Here is a 17,874-nt window from a genome sequence, read left to right on the forward strand (position 1 = left end):
AATGAGACCCGTATGGGAAGTGGGAATTGCATGGTAGGAAGTAGGGAGACAACATAGAAAAAAATCAGGGAAGGGGGAAAGAAACAAAGACAGGAGGGGGTGAAAGAATAAACCCTCAAGGGCAGACATGATGGTGATAATAAGGTACTCGCTCTTTATCTCCGAGTGTCACTGGGCGCAGCGTGGCAGGAACAGAGCTAACAGGATGAAGATAACTGCACCATTTCTTCCTCACTGCATATCTCAGTTGTCTGCTGTGTAGCATTTGGGGGAATTGTTCTCTGGCTGGAGGAGTCAAGCTGTCCCTTTGGCAAATCGCAGTCTGTGGGCTGTGAGAAGATGGCTCCTTTCAACCAGGCCAACTCCAGCCACCAGCGTGGCCCTGGATTCTGCCACAGACCAGCACTGACAGAGGGGTTTACCCATTGCTGTTCTTTTGGGATGGAGGAACCACCTCCTGGAGGTATCCCTCCACAGGGAGCCAGACTCCCCGCCAGTCTGTGGGGAGGCCAGTCTCATCCAATGGATGGGTAGGAAGGAGTGGTGTGCTCCACGCTGGATGTGCCTGCACCACTCAGGACCAGCAGGGTTTTCTCACCAGGCCCTCGGCTGTGTCACCTGAGCGTGGAATACAGGAGAGATGACTGATCTCTGCAGAGTGAGCTCCAGCTGTTCCTGTGGATAGAAGGCCAGGCTGTGTCAGAAGCGGTGGGGCTGACAGCCCACCGCTATTACACAATGGGGAAGCGTCCTTGGCACCACCAACAGCAGGATGTTTACTACCAGGGATTTGCAGAAACTATCAGAAAGGGTTGCGATAAGTGGATCTGATACATTTTACAACCCTTGAGGGCCTTTTCCTTAATTGGCCATGTGACTTATCAACCTGTTATTGTCCTCTACTGCTTTCCACATATTGATGGCACTGACCTTCAAAAGCCCATGGCCTAACATGTTGAATTACATTATTATTGTGTGTGGAAAGGTAGCAGAATTCTAGGTCAGAGATGGGGAGTACGTGTGAATGCGGCAGGAGCACAGGCTGCAGACCATGCCCAGGTACCAGTTGGTGTAGACCAGGTTTGCAGGGGGATCCATGAGGCACTGCTGCTGCAGCTGCTGCATGCCCAGAGAAACAGCTGCTTTGCATTCCTCTGAACCACATGAGGACGAGCTCCTGCTGAACCCTACAGCACAACAAAAGCCGTACCTCATTCGGTCACACTGCACTCTTGCAAAATGCAATACTATCATCTCTGCTTTAGAGTGGGAAATGGGAAAGATGCTTAATAAATAAGATTGCAGATAATCTTAATGGATAAGTTTGCAGAGTATACCAATGGCAGAAGAAAACACAGCAGTCTCCTAAAGCCCTGCTCTTTCTGTTTGAGGTGAGGCATCATCCTGGGATCTTCTTCCTTACAGAGTTTTCCTTTGGTTTCTCACCACCACTGCAATAAACACTGACCTCAGAGGCTCTTCCCCTCCCACTCACAATCATATACAGCTGAGGATGCTTCATTGTATGGGAAAATGGGACATGGAAGTGGTTAATGTGCCAGTCCTGCTGCAGCTGCTGCATGAAATGCAAACAAGGGTCAGGTCAGCAGCCGCTCTCCATGCACTTCCAGCAAGACATCCAGTTTCCACTCAAACTCAAATGATTCTGTGATTCTATTCTCTGTTCATTGCAGGGGAGTTGGACTAGATGACATATTAGGGTCCCTTCCAACTTAACTGGTTCTATGATTCTATGTACCCTTCATATTAAGGCTAAATGTGGACTGGATTCATCAAACCCAGAAGATGCTGGCTAGAAGTACAAGGTAGAGAGGCATTCACCCTGGGATCCCACAGCTAGAGAAGTTCCCTCTGGAATCGAGGAGCCAGGAGCTGGTTTGTATTGCCTGTGCACGAGGCATTGCAAATTCTAGATACTGAGATTTCTAACAGGTCAGAAATTGAAACAAGACAGAGCACTGGTCTTTACTCCGGATAGAATGCAAGGTAAGTATTGACACCAATCTCCTTCAGACAAGCTCGGTTCCGCCCAGCTGCACAGCCCAACTCTCTCCTTTCGATTTCCTTGGTGGCGATGCCACGCGGGGCGGGAGACCCCACCGTTGTGCTGGAGACGATGCTTGCTGGCTGGCAGCAAAACACAGCGACCGAAGGCAAGCAGAACCGCGCAGCAGAGGAAGGCGGCCCGGCTCTCGCCCGCTTCCCCCGGCAGCCCCGGGCCGCTCCCGTTCCCCTCCGCTAGGTGGGGGCCGAGGGCCGAGGCCGGGGCCAGGCGGTCCCTCCTGCCGCTGCGGGGCGGGGAGGCTGCGGGGCCGGGGAGATGCGGGGGTGCGCCGGGGCAGTGGCGAAGCCCGGCGGGACGGTGGGTGCCGGGCGTCCCCGAGGAGGCACCGGCTGACCTGGTGCGGAGTCAGCGCGGGGCCAAACGTGACTGAGCGCCTCCTCAGGAAGCGGTGGGAGCCTGCGGACGGCCGGCGGCCAGCACCGTCCCCAGGTTTCAGCCTTTCCCTAGGAAATGGAGCCTGGGATTCCCAGGCCCTTCCCCAGGGAGTGCAGCTGGGGCTGGTGGAGGCACCGGGGCTGTTGGTGCCCGGAGCCCGGCTGCCCGCAGAGGCCTCCAGGACCAGGGCAGGGCTCTGCTCCTCACTGCTTCCCAGTTGGGTTATTGCATTGCTGTGAGCTCGGCAGTCCCGTGACATCCACAAGAGGATGAGAGCACCTGAAGAGAGTAGGTTTGGCCAAAGCATCTGGGCAGATATGACCCTAAGCCATTGCCCCCCGAAAAGCAGCCCTTCTGCCTCTGCCGTTAGCGGGTGACACGGAGCGGAAGGATCCTCCCTAAATGAAAACGAATGGGATGGCATCCAAAGGCAGTGCGGTCAGTGATGTCTTGCAAAACTTTGACCGCTGAGACATGCAATTCCTCAGCTTTTGCCAAAGAGATCAAAGCTGATAAATCAGGAAGTGTCAGTTTTGGAAAAGGCGGCTTTGCAAAAGTTGTGTACAACCTGATAGTCCAGCTCTGCTCAGCAGACAGCACACGTATCCCTTGCAGCATCCAGAGGCGTGCGCTTGGTGGGGGCTGGCCTAGGGCACGTGAAGCAGGCCTCAGGCAGGAGCCCCAAACATACGTCTTGCAAGGCTGAGTGCCAGCACACCGCCTGTGAACTCTGCACAGAGCAATGCTCATTCCGCTTCTACCAGATGCCCACAGGCTCGCAAGGACCAGCCTGAAGCAGCAGTCCCACTGAGAAAGCTCTATTTTTACAGCAGTGATGTGACAGTGCCACTTCTTCTGGAAGTGCCGGAGAAATTCCTCTCGCCAGCCTCATCCACCTGTGTGTGACAATAATAGCCGATGAGTCAGGTCAGCGGGGCTTTGCAACACTTCCATCCCTCGCATTGAGTCACCGGCCGGGATGGGATGGGCCCAGCTGGGAAAGTAACGTGCAGGATGTGTCTCAAGCACAGAGCCAAAGCAGCAGGTCCTTTGGTACACCTGCCTGTGCAACCAAAGGCTAACGGGGATGGCTACATGCAATCCAGGCTGGCTGCAGGGCCTCAGGCCATGTCTGAACCATCACACTGCCCTATGCAGGCTCAGGGTGCTGAGTAAATGGATTCCTTGATCTGAAACTGAGTTTTCAGGAAAACTCTTAGGGTGAATTTGTGTTTGCTCACAGACTTCTTGTTTTCCCCTGTACAAGCATTGTCTTAGGGCAGTAGTGGGGGTGTACGTGTCCTAAGGGTGCGTTTCTTTATCATAATGCATTTGGAGCACATTAATGCTTTTTTAACTTGCACTTACATTGTGTAACTTCACTTTAACTTTTTCCTCTAGAAATTTTACAGTGGAAAAATGCACTTCAGCATCATGTGATGTAAGTGTAACAATTAATTCAGACATCCACTCTGCAAAGGAAAGCAGAAATTCTTCCTAGCATGTAGAAATTACGTGCTCAAGTCTGTTTTCACTTACTCTGAAGTCAGTCAGGAATGGCACCAATGAGTTTCATCTGGGGGGAATTAGTGATGGAGAACGCGTCCTGAATGTCCATGTGCATAAGCTGCTGTCTCAGAATGTCCTCAGATAACCCATCCTCTTGGACAATGACAGCGTGGTCAATGAAGAGCTGGGAGAGACTGTGGGGTGCTGCCGCAGCCTGCTTGCTCTGGGTACCCACACTTTTCTGATGAACCTGAGCAGAGCCATGGCCATCACCGCAGTGACTTCGTTGTAGCCATCCCCATAGGCAGCACAGTGTGGTGTGTTACACTGACACGGGCTCCGGGGAGCATTTTGATTGTGTAAGGCTTCTCTGACTGTTACCTCACTTCCCACTCTGAGTCCTGAATCGAGGAACTGGAGTTCAAGACTTGGCACTTCTGTCTTGCTCATCCAGCCTCCTGGAAAAGGCGTCACTGGGGATGCAACAGGAAGAGCTGCAACAGCTGAGCCAAGGGTGGCATTTACGAGCCCCTCTCACACGAAGCCCCATCTGCCTCGCTGCACGGGGAATAAAAACCATCTCCATCTTTAAGAGACAGGAAGTGGTCAGGGACCTCTTACAGTTCCTCGAGCAAATATGTGCTTTTTCTGCCTTTTTTTGTTTTTGTGGTTGTCCTTTGTTTATGTGATTACTTTTTTAAAACAAATGGTTTCTATTCTGGATTAATTTGCATTTTAGGCTGCATTTTGGGATTGATTGTTATTTTGTTTGGATCTGACACAGACCTTCCATTCCAAGTGCCTCTGGGGTTAACAACTTGAGGCAGCTCCCATTTAGTCTGAATTGGGCTGAACTGCAATGTAAACTTTGGGCAGGCCAGCTTGCTTCCCAGATGTTTCTGACCATGGTTTTTCAGACGATCCCACTTCCCAAAATCATCTGGGGGATATTCTCAGTGTGGCAACATGGCCAGGAACTTGGATGTAATCCCCTTACATCTCAAAGGGCAGCAGATGCCCTCCCGGCATTTTTTATCAGCCATAACCCAATCTCTGTGCACTATCTATCCTAATTGCTCATAACTAGCATACCACAAGCAAGGATCAGCTCTTTGCTTATAGGAGCAGCATGTCTCATTTCATGGCAGCAGCAGGAGAGGCTGGCTGCCTATGCTACATTTGCTATCTCCATGTTGGCAAATAGCCGCCCTTGCTTCTCAGAGCAAGCCAAGGAAAAAAAACCCTTTTCCCCAGCTTCTCCCAGAATTTTCCTTGAAATTATGAGGGACAGATTTTGGGTTTCCCTCTTGGCAGGGTTGTGCTTCAGCACTGATGAGTCTCAAGTAGCAGTTAGAGGTTAGCTTTACAATGGCTATTCCTAAGCAGATTTATTATCTTTTTTCCCCTGCCACAGCCCCCCAACACAGGCAGTCTTGCAGATGCCTTGTGCCTAGGGCCAGTGCAGCCTGCCATGCCCTTTGCAGGAGCCAATTACAGCCCACGTCTCTGGGATTGGAGAGGAGTTCATAGTTACAAACTGAAGGTAAGATGGATTTGGGGAGAAAGGTTCTCAAATTCTGCACCATTACCATAGACAGAATAAAGGATACAATTTAGATCATGAGCTGAAGGTACCTCAGTAGCCTGTTTTGCTGGAGGCATCTTTGTGTCATCTCCCTCTGAACAGAGGAGACCAGGCATCAGGTCTGCTGGGAGCCTTGTCCAGCTTCTTCCTCAGGATGGGACTCTGGGCTTGTCTCTGCTGTCTCCCAAAACACAGAGGAAGGGAGGTGATGCTTTCCTTCCCCACCACTGTCACACAGAGCAGAGATATCAAAGGAACTTTTTCCAGACCCTACGGCTATTCTTCCTCCCTAGCCTGTGTCACTCCCACCTAACCTTGCAGTAAGTCCTCTGAGCCCTTCCATGATGTGTTAGATTTTCTTCCTGGCAGCTCCTCACGGGAGCTCTCTGGCTCAGCACGGCCCCATGCTACGTCCCCAGCATGGGCAGTGGGGCCAGGGCAGGTTCACTTTCAAGCTCTGACTACTTTACAGGACGAGCAGATGCAAAACATTGCCATTGCTTTTGCAGCCACTTTGCATCGCTAGAGATGTGGAGCTGTGGGATTAGGCTGCAGAAGTAAAAGCCTTGGTATTAGGTGTGTTTTCATGCCCAAACCTTGCTTTCTCCAAATAAACAAACCATGAATTTGCTTCAAATTAATGTTTCTTATCTCTTAGTTTGCTTCAGCTTGCTCTAGCTTATTCACATATTTCAGTGTCCTGCTGCCTCTCTGAGCCCAAGGCAAAGGAGCAGAATGATCTGACAGGAGCTGCTTTAATAGCCCCAGCCTGACTTGGAAGTATCAGAAATCTTGCAAAAGAGTTGTGATATTTCCAGTTCATTAACAAACCAGAGTGGCTTGGAGACCTTCCATTGGGCACTTTGAACAAACACGACCAGGCTCAGCGGCTCTCCATGGCCAAATCACAGTTTGGCATGCTGCCAGTGTACACTGCTTGGGAGCCCAGCCAGCATCATCAATGTTCAGGTGTTGCAAGCAGAAACAAAGTTCACAGGCACACAGTGAAGGAACCAGAGAGCTCATTAGAAACCTCAGCATAACGTCAGCTGATTTCATGATGATGGGCACAAAGGTCACAACCTGTCGGTCACCAGAAAGATGCCTGTTCTGCCTTTTGAAGGGTGGCACAGGTCCTGTCTCTTCCCACCAGCAGCTGTACCTGAGGCTAAAGTGCACCAGGGAGATACAGGCAGCAGAGGAGCAGCCTCCACTGGCCAAGCCTCCTTCCAGGAAGCAAGTGCTTTTCCTTCAAATGCTCAGGCCATTTTTTTTTCCTTCCTTTTTTATAGTAATGGTGTTAAAGTGCAGCCATCCTCAGCAAAGTTCTTTTGTGTGTAAATAGGCCTTGCCTGATTCAATCCCTGCATGCGTTCAGAGCCAGATCTGCTACCTGCAGTGGCAAAAACACAAACTGCTCTCTTGCTCCTCTGGTCTTTGCATGCACAACCACATGGAGCCTCGGCTCTTTTTTCCCCTGAGCTTCACCAGCAAGAACCAGGCATGGCATGAACTTGGCAGATACCGTCTCACATGAGAAGTGGATGGTCCCTGCCTCCCTTTAGCCAACATGCTGGATGTCTTTAGACTGGGACCTTGTCTAAACATCAGGACTGCAGCTCTGGAGCTGAGCACCGTAAAGATGCCCCACAGTGCAGCACTGAGGTGCTTGGCCAGCTGATGGCTGGTGCCCTTCAAAATTCCAACCACTCAAATTGGAGATTCACTTATTCAAAACTGGGGAGTGGGGAAAGAAGAAGAAATGGGACGCTTGTAGCGCTGCACTCATAGCAGAGGTGCTGCCTTGAGGAGCACGGCCTCCCACACTTCTCTGCGGGCTGGAAGAGCAGCGGGTGCTTCCCATTGTCTGTGTGGACAGGCATGTTTGTGTTTGTCCCCTCCATGTCAGGATGGGCCGGAGGCACGCTCCGCTCCCCACCCCCTCCACTCATATCCTGTTTTCCCCGTGAAGGAAATCTGGGCAAGCAGGACGGAAGAGCAGCAGGGTTCCCAGCCATGGTGGCAGAGCTGGGGAGTGCAGGCAGGGCACTGGGACGCACACCTGCACCACCAGGCAGGTGCCATCCCTGCAGCGCACAATGCCCTGACACCACTGCACCAAGTACCCTATGGTTTCACCACCAGGCTTCACATGTGTGGAGAGTGTTGGGATACCAGTGGTGGCCATGGGACATGGGAAATGACACAGACAGGAGAAAGTCCAAAGAGTGGGCTTTGCCCCAGTTAGATGGACTTTCCTCAACCCTATCCTCCACACGGCTGATCTCTTCCCAACACCACTTGGCCATAAAAGTGATAAATGCTGGGGCAGAAATCACAGAAATCTTATTACTGTGTGACAGGAATTAGTGGAGAAGAGCATTGTTGTGAATCGGGAGAAGATAGCACACTCATCATTGTGTCGTCATGTGGGCTGGGAAGCAAACCCCTCGCAGGGTGCAAAGCAGGGGACAGAGGCAACACTGCCTTCCAGGGGAGAGTTTAGAGTTCAGAACAAAGCAAATCAGGCGGGGTCAGGCCACGCCTTTCAGTGAGCCTTCCCAGTTCTCCATGTCCCCTGTGGCCATGCCTGTTTGGGGTGAGCTTCCCTCAAGCCACAAAAACTGACCCGTGAGCCTGGTGCTGCCGCTCCTTGCAGGAAGCACAAGGCTGAGGCAACCCTCCTGTGCGCTGCCCAGGTCTCTGCACAGCAGAGAGGCTCGGAGCTTGCAGCCACCACAGGTTGTAATCAGATACTGTGGGAACCCTCTGGAAATAGGAATTTAGGGGCATGTGCTGGGGATGTTGTGAGGTAGCCTGGCATTTGAGCTTACGGACTGGGAGGTTAGCAGAAGCTGACAAAGGAGACAGATTTAAATAACCCCCTTCTCCGTAAACATGTCCTCCTTTAGAAGGACACTGATTGTTGTATGGTACATGCTGGTAACCTTGCACTTGACTAGGAGTGTAATGGAGAAGCCCAGAGAAAACAGTAGGGGGATAAGCATAGAACAGGCAATGTGAAAATCTGCTGCGGGAATCTAGAGGAAGCATGATGTGAGTGATAATTGGGCATGGGATGAGGCAGCAGGACATGTCAGCTAGGTGGTGACAGCAAATGTTGACTTCCAACATGGAACAGAACAAAAATGACCCATCCAAGAGGGAAAGCAAAGCAGAACTGTGAGCCCGGGAGGAGCTGTTGCCCTCACTCAGCTCTCAGCACAGGCATCAGAGGCCTCAGGAAGAGGGAAAGTTTTTGAGGTGGAAAATGGAGACAATGAAACTATGGGGGGAAGGTGAGATGGTGGCTGGAGTCTTTCACAAGATGGTTATTAAAGAAGCCTGTCTGATGATCGCTGGAGTCTCGTGGGATCTAGGGATGCTGCAGTCATGGCAGAAGGAGGATCTGGTCCGCTCACCACTGAGCTGTGCATGGGTGTGAGATGAGAGAGTGCCTGAGGGGAGAGTGGATCAACCCATCAGGCCTGATGATCTCAGCCAGGTCAGAAGAAAGAGCAGGAAAACCCACATTGAGGAAAATGAATGGAAACATCCAGTTCACTGCCTTTTGAGACTGGATTTTTTTTTAGCTTTACCACTTCATGTGCACAGCTCAAATCCTCAGCTGCTGTGAACGTGTGAACCATGAGCCACAATTAAACAAGAGAGCCGGAAGCACTGTCTATAAGTTAGCTAAATAAGTTCATGGCAATGAGACACCGGTTGTGGAAATTCACAGATAGGTTTAGCTGTAAGCCAAGGAGACAAAGCTCTTCATTTCAAAAGGATGACATCTTGGTCACAGTTTGGGGATGCTTGGGGTTCAAATGGTTTGATTTCCAAAGGTTTATTTTACTCTTCAGTATGATGAAATGTCCCTAATCACCATATCCCCACCCCCAGCCACTCTGCCTGTCTGCATAGAAAAAGGTCTGGGATGCTGCACCAGACGAGTGTGCAGGAAGAGGGCTCTTCCACTCAGGAAGGGTATTTTTATAAACAGGAAGTGTATTCTCCTATCAGATTTACTTCTACATCAAGTCCTGGTTTAGGTGGAACTGTCTGATCAAGGAGAAGAAAACAAGAAGCTCATTCACAGGATGGCCAAACAAGTCAGCACATGAAAAACACACATTGGCCCATTTCTCTTCTCAGTCCTGATTTCAGAGGGGCAGTTGTTTCACCAAGTGAATTGAGTTGAGCTGAGCACAGTAACAAAAATCAGAAAAACCCTACAGTTTGTAAAGGATATGGCAGTAATAATAGTAACAGCATAATGATCCACTGACTTCTATGAGATTGTTCCTGGTAAGTATCCGAAGGAATTTGCAGGACTGTGGCCTGATGAGCTAACAACCAATGCACGAGTATGTCCATCCCTGGCCATGAGATTGTCTCCTCTAATCTCTTGCTCTGTCCTCCCCTTGACAACTTCTGCCTTATTCAGCCGATAGACTGTGGCTTAACCTGTTCTTGATTTTGTTTTCAACTTCTGTTTTGGAAAAGTGACTTGTTGAATGCACAATGCAATGGAAGTAAGTATCTAAATGAGGCGTAACTCTACCCCTGATACAGATGCATATTGCATCAGCCAGTTGTATATGGATGGCTCCTATGTGTTGCAGATTGGTGGTGGCTGCCACGGCTGTGGCCATGCTGTAGCCGGCTCTTTTAGCCGGGGGTGAGTGCTAGCTTGTCAGCGCACTTCCAAGCCATACATTGGATGAAATTCCATGTGTGTTTAGGCCATATCCTCACCCATCTCAGAACCAGTGAAGTCCATGGAGCTGTGCTGGATAACACTTGTCAGAAATGCAGGGACTTTAATTTGCGCCTATCAGCAGAGCTGCAGGGGAGTCTGACATTCTGGGACTCATGCATTTTGAAAAGCATCTACATGTCTTACAAAACAATGTGAAAGTACCCTCACTGAAACAAAATTCACATATTTACATACTTAAACCCCAGCTTTGCATACCCATCCCCAACTTCGCATACCCATGTTCCTTTCTACTACAGCAATGGTGTCTTGCTTGTCCCAAACTTCAAATTTAAGGTCTTCATCTCAAAGACAGAGCATTTTACTCAGCACTGCAACACCCAGGAGAGACAGTATTAAGAGATTAGGGGAGCAGCTCAGAGCACCATCAAGCGAATTTTTGCCATACAATTATTTTTTCCTCAGTCTGGAGTGCATCACTGGCAGGGCTGAACGTGCTCAGCACAAGATCAGCAGTCAGAGACCGAAGTCATGGCTTGAAGCAGTGATTGAGCACCTGGTGAGAAGGCAGGGCCAACCCAGGGGAGATCAGGTGCAAGCAATGCCCCTAAGTGACCAGCAGGGTGGAGCCGGGATCCAACCCTTCCCAGACCTCATTTAAGGGTTGGCAGTAGAGGCGAGGGTTTTTTGCTGGTGGTCTCTGTGTATCTGAGATGTTTTGAAGGTAAGCAGCTTCTTTCCTTTATTTCTGTGCCCACAGCTGTTGCATTTGAGAAAATCCTTGCTTGCTGTAGCCTGGGACCTTGCTGTTCTGCTGTCGTTGCTGTGCTTTCCATCCCATTACACAGGGGAAATAACATCCTGATTCTGCAGCCTGCTCCTGGATGAGGTGACATTTCTTCAAGCCAGATCACCTAGAAAACACAACCTATCTTCTTCCAATCCTTGGACTTCACTCTCCTAGTTGCAGCTCTTGTGTCACACCAGCATTCAAGGGCTCTAATCCCTGGGTCTGATGCAGAAGAGGGACCAGCTGCATCTCCCTGCTCTTTTACTTTCCCTTTCCCGCCTGCTCCCTCCCTCACCATGTCAGGGCAATATGCACGGAGCCTGATATCCTATTGCACCAGTGGATCTGGGAATAGATAGCTGGAGGAGCTTACACCCACAATACATCTCAGGGACCAGCTTTCACTGAAGAAGCAGATTGCATTTAAAGGTGAGATGTTCTCTCCTGGTCTGCAACATGCATAATGCATAGCACAGCCTCCATGAGCTGTTATCAGAGGTTAGGCCATTTACAGCACTGATGCTGCTATGAAATGCTCTTCTGCAGGGATATTTCCCACATCCAAGGCTTTTATCTGCATAGCATTTGAAGACTTGTAGTTTGTGGTTGAAATCTTCTCTGTGAGAGTTGGTAGTCTCTGGTAGTTCAACCTCCTCTTCTTCAGCTGGCATTTGTCATTAAATAAACAGTGTGCTTCCTCTTTCAGCTAGATTAGTACAAATCGAGAACAATTCCGGCTCAGTGTCAGCTTAAAACAGAAACTGAAGGTCTGGGATACTCTTTATTTGTGAGGAGAAGCTCATAGAAGAGCAAGGTGCCAGATTAGTGACCCAGGGGACCACAAGTTTTATTCAAAGATGGCCTAATTCCCAGCAAAGTGCTAGTGCCCAGTTTCCTCCTCAGCAGCCCTGCTTCTCCAAGAGGCTCCCTGCCAGGAGGAAACACTCATCTCCTGCACGTAGGTAGGACAGCAGGCACAAGCAGTGCTGCAAAGCTTTCCAGAGCAGGTGCAACAGGAGCTGGGCACTCAGGAAGCTCACAGCCTTGACAAGGGGAGAGCTCAGAGATCCCTAGCCCATGGGTACCTGTGACCTCTGCCACCATCTGCAGCCAAGAAACTGGTTCCTGCCCTGTGGCCACCCCTCCAGCAGGAGGTGGACAGAGGTCACTGTGTGCCTTTCACAGCTCTCCCCAAAAAGGGACATGAAAAGGGGAAATAATAACAACAAAGGATGTTGCTGGTTCTACACGCTTATTATTAGCAGAGGAAGGACTGGGATTAATCACTCCTGCTGAAGCAGCTGTAAAGGATGGAAGTAGCTGATCAAAGTGGACTTTGTTATTCCCAGTGTATCATTCTGCTGAGCAATGAGAACTAGCACGGGGCACTGGAGCTTCAAAAGGGCTTTAATGACTCCAAGGCTTAACCAAGGACGCTGCTGGAGCTAATCGAGAAGGAAATCCAGGGCAAGGTGGAAATGATGGAAATGAGTGCTTTGGTCCGAGGAATTTTTCCACATCTTTCATTTCCTAATTCCATACCTTTGAGGTAATAAAATTTACAGCGATGGAAAAAAAAAGTGGGACAATGGGAAATGTTCCTCTATGGACTGGGCTACGTGTGGCTGGGCTGCACCTGATTGCTGCGCTTGTGGCAGGGGGGACAGAGGGCACAAGGAGCCACTCCATCCAGCCCTGTTGAGATCTGACAAAACCATGGTCCCTCCACCTCCTCCTGTCCCAGGATGCCCCCTCCTATTGCTGGGCAGTTGACGAGTACCATGGAGGCTGGGACAGGCCCCCTTTCCTCCTTGCTGACTGAATGGATGTACAGCAACTGCCTTCTGCATCCTTGAGTGTACAGCCCTAGAATGGCCCTTTTGTCAATGGCAGGGACAAGAAGCCGCCCTGTGCTGCTGCTGGAGTGAGCCATGAATGAGTACAGAGAACCTCTGAGCAACGGCTGGGAATTAGCCATGGGGAGCATGACTTGCCTGCACTGCAGCCGGTGGAGCTCTGCCTTACAAAAGAACAGCCACATGTCTGCAGGAGAGCTCTCACCCTAATTTGGAAAAGAAATACACACTTTAAGGGGCAGCTTTGTTAGCAACACATCCACCATGTCACTCTCTTCTCACTTCCTTCGTTTCTTCCTTCCTTGTTTCTGTTTATAGAGCAAATAGATCCAAAAGAGCATTTCCTACTCAGCAGCACTAGCATCTCTGAGACAGTCAAGGACGTGTTGTCCACAAACAGGTCTTTTTCCTGCCTGTGAAATGTTGGTCCTCTCTTGAAAGAAAGACTCTGAGAGCATTCATATCCATACAGACTGTGAGCCCATCTTGCTTGGTGTCTCTCATAAGCCCTGCCTGCCCATGGCCCGTCACACAAGGGTGAAGGAGCATCTTCAGTGCTTTCTCCCTCTGCATCCCGAGAAGATCTATGGGTCTGTTTCTTTTCACTTCTGTCCAGAAGAATCCAGCGTACATTTTGTGGTTAAAAGTCAAAACTGGGGAAGGAAAGCTCTCAAACGCAGCAGCTGCAGCGTCATCTATTTTGCTTTCTCAGCCTAAACATGCAGTAGCACGTTCTGCTGAGGGGCAAACCAAGCAAGCTGCTGGAACAGACAGGATGAGAAATGGAGGCCAAGCAGCAGTGCCTCACAAGGGAACCCAATGCCCCGTACCAGCCGCAGTACAGTTGGCAGCCCTCCTGCAGCAGCAGTGCACCGTGGCTTAGTGAGTGTGTACAGATTCCTGCTTCCTCCTTTCCCAGCCCAGTGTTTTTACTCCTCTGCAATGGACAAGGTGGACCTGGCCTGCATGCAGCTGTCTGTATCCCCAGGGATGTGACATTAACTGAGGCTGGGAACTGCCCTGGCTGCATCCCTTTCCTCCTGCTGTGGAGATATTCCCTGGGGGAGCATATGAGTACTTGTCATAAGAGCATCGTGTCGGGCTTCTCCTCTACTCCTGTGTCCTGCAAAGGGCTGAGAAATGCAGGAGTCTGCAGCCTCAGTGAGTAAAGAAACCCAGCTCCCTTTTCCTGACCACAGGAAGGCTGTGGGGAAGGAGGATCCCAGCTGATCCCACCCCACAGCTTTTCCTTTGGAATCTAAAATGCAGTCTTTCACAGGCAGGAGGGCAACCAAGCTGAGCTCCATGTTTTCCAGCAGCAGGGTCTGTTAGAAAGCAGCCTGTGTTGGTGGGGCAGTGTCTTCCTCTGCAAAGCCCTTTGACATACCCTGTATTCCTCGTCCCCAGCAGGATGGGGAAAGCTGTGCTTCCAGAGCTGAGTTGGAGGCAGCAGAGCCCTGCAGCCACAGTGAGCACAGCTGAGTGGGTGGAGTGTGGCACGCTGAGGGAATTGCCCTTGTTATTCCAACACAAGTGAAGGCAGAAATTCAGTTTCTGGTGATGTCCTGAACTCTGCCTCCGGTGTCACCAGCACTCTAGTGCTGCCAAAACAAACACGGGCGCCTGACCAAAGAAAGTAAACCAAAGCCCTCCCAGCAGCAGCCACAGGCACACACTCAGCTTCACACTAGCACCTTCCTTTAGACCTTGGTATCCTGATATCTGCTTTATTTAGGCAAGAAACACAGATAAACAGTTGTACGGCAGAGCAGCCAGCTAGCGCTGCCACTCAGCACAAATGGAGGTGAGGCAGTGCAGACAGCATTGCTGGGTACTCAGCAGGGCTGGCCTTGATTCCCAAGCGAACACCTGGACAGACTGCATTGAGGGAGGCAGCAATGTCTCTATCCTGTGGCTAAATTGTGAAGCAGCAGCTTTCACGTGTGCACTGCCTGGCCAGCATCCACCTGGGCTCCTGTGCTCTTGGCAGATGTGTTAAGCAGATAGAGCTGATGTCTTCCCAAAATGACTCCATGGGCAGCAGAGCTGCATGAAAAGAGATGCTTATCTGGACTTTGGAAACATCTTCCTATGAGGTCATCTTCTTTTCTCTTTCTTCTCTTTTTAACTTTTCCTTCATGGGGGTAAGGCCACAGCATGATCTGCTTGAAACTGCCAGCAGATCCCAGACAGAAGATGGAGGAAAAGGGAAGAACAGGCAGTGAAGTGTATTTGATGGAGCAGGTCTTTTTGAAGAGCCCGGGTGTCCCTCCTCCGCAGTCCTTTCCCACGAGTGAGGCTGAGAACAGTCGTGAGCATGGTGGTAGAGAAGGAAAAAGGGCTGTGGAGGCAGTACACCTCCAGGGAGTGGTTTCTGCCTGTCTCCTCACAGGGGTGCTCAGCTTTGGGTGTTCAGTGCAGGAACAGCTTCTCTGAGTTTAGCTGCAGACCAAGCCAGTAGGGATGGGATTCTTCAGGTATCATTTTGCAGAGTTGGTTTTGCAGACACCTTTCACACCTACTGCCTCTTCTGGTATGCTAGAACAGAAATGAGAGTTGGACATGGCCCCTTGGTACCAGCAGCCATACCAACAGCCTGACAGTTAGCTGTGGGACTGCATGCTCTCTTCTCTGTGCCAGCAGAAGGTATCCCCAGGGCTACTAACACTCTTCCTACCCCAACCTTTGCTCTGGTCTGCCCCGAACTCAGTGACCCTTCAGCCCTTCCAGCTTTCCTTTAATATTCATCTCTTGCAGGGCAGTTGCTGAGTGACTCCCACAACATGCCACGCTGTGAAAGCTCAGGTCAGGGAAGCTTTGACCCTGTCCCCAGCCATCAGGAGCACAGCAGGCAGAGGAGGACCAAGCCTCTGTGACTGTGCAGGTGGCAGATTTTGAGCCTTCAGAGCAGGGTGCTTGAGGAGCTAAATTCAAATATACCTCCAAGACTATGTCAGTCCTGTTCCTTGAGTGGTCTCCTCGAACAAGGCTGGTGCCGTCTCAGCCCCGGCACAAGAGGATCCCTGTCTAGGGAGCAGGGACACTCAGCACCCCTGGTGAAAAAGACATCCCAGCGATCCCTGGACACAACGTGCTTGGTTCAGTGATGCTGCTCGGCTGACAGCTCACCTGGCTGCTCTGCCTAGAAGCAGAGAGGGAGCCTGTCACTGTCACAGCCCCAGCAGTGTATCTAAGGCAGGGTTTATCTGCAGGGAGAGGGTCACCTGCTGGGTTGTGTTTCAGCATCACACTACATTTTGGTCTCTCTTTCCCTTTCTCTGTAGCACACTCCTGGTAGAAAGGATTTGACACCAGGCGATAATCTGAAACTGGAGACACAAGGTGCCGGTGCAGCTCTAGTTACAGATATTATGCCAAAGCCTTCACTCTTACTGATCATGAGCATGTCACCCCGCGGTATTTCTTTCTTTATTTGTTTTTTTGTTTGCTTACATAATTAATGCAGTGAAATGAAAACACTGTCCATATAACTGTGAGGATGTCAGATGTTCAAACATGACTATCCCATTCTAAGGTGACAGATATGTGAGGTAGTCTTCATTTTTAAGTATTCGAGTCTTGAAAATGATGTAGTTACACTCATCTATTTGGGGTTACTGTGATTACTGGCCATCATCTCTTTCTGAACCCGAGGCTTCCCTGAGGTCAAAGTAGAAATATTCAGCAACGGCCTGAACCACACAGATGTTGCAGATCTGCTTGACAGTGTTTACTATTTGCAGGATTGCTTTAAATAAATAATGCTTTCAAACTGAGAGTGGGTCGCCTCCATAAAGATGGCCTCATATAGCAAGAGAAGGAAAGAAGCAAAGGAGAAGAAAGGAAGAGAAATGCAGTCAGGCAAGAAATAAGGAAAGAGAGAGATGGGAGCCAAACTGAGCTGCATGCTGTCCCGTAGTTTATTAACATTTGATTAGCATAATGAATATTCAGCCTCTTTATTATCTTATTGTTCCTCTTCACATAGTATGTTAAGTATGGAAAGTTTCTTCTGTGTTTTTTTTTCATTGCAAATTTTGCCCCTGGAGAAATGAGTTCTCTTTATCAAAAGAGTCAAAGACTAAGGATTAGGCACGAAAGAAAAGGAAAATATGTTGTAAGGAACATCTCATGTCTCATAAAATCCAAAGCCAAACGATTTCTATCATGTATCTATAACTTTCATGGGACTGTTGACCAGAGTACACTTTTAAAATACGTGTGTGCTATGATTGTTGTTATCTTTATATGGCGGTAGCATTACATTTCAATGCGTCGATATCTAACCCACTGATTAAATTTGTTTTGAAGATTGTTTAAGAGGTGATTATCAAACCAAAATGGCATCACCTTGGCGTTAGGCCAGCATCTGTGGCTGAAATGCAGATCAGCACAGGAGAACAAGCTCATCACCAGCTCCTGATCTGCCCCTGAGGCAGAGCTGGAAGGAGATACGGGGAATTGGTCCTGAAGGCTCCAGGCTCCCAGGATGGCCCAGAGACACCTCGGGGCAGCCAGGTGGGCTCTGCCCAGCTGCTGCCTGGGGGAGGCCCCGGGCACGGCCCTGCGGCCAGGCCCAGCCATTCTCAGTCAATCACTCAGACTGCGGGAGGGAGGCTGGGGAGAAGGAGAAACCACAAGCGTGGATCTTGTTCTTTGTAAAGCCTGAGCACTCTGGCTTGGGGCAGCCGCAGTCCCACTCCGCAGCCTTTGGTCTGGGTAAGGCCATGTGCTTGTACTCTTGGGTACCGCTTTTCCCCAGTGCAGGGGGACAACCGGGGTGGCTTAAGTGTGTGGCCAAGGCATGGGAAGCAGAGGCTGTGTGCTGGGAGAGTCTCCAGGCAGTTTTCAGATCAATGAACACACGTGGAAAAAGGAGCAGAGGATCTCGCCAGTGTGGCTGGAGGGGGCCACGGGGGCTGCCAGCCAAGGCAAACAAGGAAGCCACCT

At 50.2% G+C, this 17,874-nt stretch overlaps 1 long non-coding RNA gene across 2 annotated transcripts; it reads left to right on the forward strand.

Annotated features, from left to right (window-relative positions):
- On the forward strand, positions 10,862-17,239 carry LOC110401916. Of its 2 annotated transcripts, none has more exons than XR_002440684.1 (2): positions 10,862-11,002; positions 11,127-17,239. It is a non-coding gene; the product is annotated as an uncharacterized LOC110401916 (long non-coding RNA). The 2 variants fall into 2 exon arrangements; XR_002440685.1 differs by having other exon boundaries at positions 11,775-17,239.

Source organism: Numida meleagris, chromosome 6, assembly GCF_002078875.1.
Source record: "Numida meleagris isolate 19003 breed g44 Domestic line chromosome 6, NumMel1.0, whole genome shotgun sequence".
Lineage (NCBI taxonomy): Eukaryota > Metazoa > Chordata > Aves > Galliformes > Numididae > Numida > Numida meleagris.